Source organism: Otolemur garnettii, unplaced genomic scaffold (genome assembly GCF_000181295.1).
Source record: "Otolemur garnettii isolate 467f Iridium unplaced genomic scaffold, OtoGar3 scaffold00094, whole genome shotgun sequence".
NCBI lineage: Eukaryota > Metazoa > Chordata > Mammalia > Primates > Galagidae > Otolemur > Otolemur garnettii.
In genome coordinates, this window is record NW_003852489.1 from 2,250,892 (window position 1) to 2,252,224 (window position 1,333).

Here is a 1,333-nt window from a genome sequence, read left to right on the forward strand (position 1 = left end):
CTACTCTTCAAGGAAGAGGAAGGTAGGTGAGGAAGGCAGGCGTCATTGATGGCTCCAGGTTAAGCTGTGAAGTGACTACCAACAAGGAAGGCCCCCAGAAGCAGAGTTCCAGAAATGGACTAAAGCTATTTCAAGCCAGGCTATGTGGCTGTCTGCATAGAAATATTGGATACAGAGAGGTTAAGACTCTAGCCCAAGGTCACCCAGCTGTCACAGACAGGTACCCAGGGTTCCGGAGCAGTTTTTTTTTTTTTTGAGACACAGCCTCAAGCTATCCCCCTGGGTAGAGTGCTATGGCACCACCACTTACAGCAACCTCCAACTCCTGGGCTCAAGCGAGTCTCCTGCCTCTGCCTTCAAAGTAGCTGGGACCACAGGCGCCCGCCACAACGCCCGGCCATTTTTTTGGATGCAGCCATCGTTGTTTGGCGGCCCGGGCTGGGGATTCGAACCTGCCACCTTAGGTGTATGTGGCTGGCGCCTTAGCCGCTTGAGCCACAGGCGCTGAGCCCGGAGCAGTTCTTAATGGAAGCATTTGCATTTCTTTCTTTCTTTTTCTTTTTTTGTAGAGACAGAATCTCACTTTATTGCCTTCGGTAGAGTGCCATGGCGTCACACAGCTCACAGCAACCTCCAACTCCTGGGCTTAGGCGATTCTCTTGCTTCAGCCTCCACCCCACCCCCACCCCCACCCCAGGAGGTGGGACTGCAGGCACGAGCCACGATGCATGGGTATTTTTTTGTGCCATTTGGCGGGCGGGTTTGAACCTGCCACCCTCAGGACATGGGCCGACGCCCTACTCACTGAACCACAGGCACTGCCCGAAATCTGCATTTCTAAGGATTAATATTATCCACTCTGATGATTATGTGTACATCTGAATAGGATTCTCCAATGGGTTTATGACTGAAAAAGAGGATAGGCCCTGAGATCCTTGATACCTAGAGCAGGACCAGAACAGTCACCCAATAACCCAACAGCAGATTAGCAGGCAAGCTTTTTAATTGAGACAGAGTCTCATTCACTCTATCCCCCAGGGTAAATGTTATGGCCTCGCCAGACCTCACGGCAACCTCAAACTCTTGGGCTCAAGAGATCCTCTTGTCTCAGCCTCCTGAATGGCTGGGACTACATGTGTGCACCACAATGCTCAGCTAATATTTTTATTTTTAAAATTTATTTATATATATATTTTGAGACAGAGTCTGCAGCTGGTCACCCTGGATAGAGTGCTGTAGCGTCACAGCTCACAGCAACTTCAAACTCTCAGGCTCAAGTAATCCTCTTGCCTCAGCCTCCCAAGTAGCTGGGACTACAGGTGCCTGCCACAAT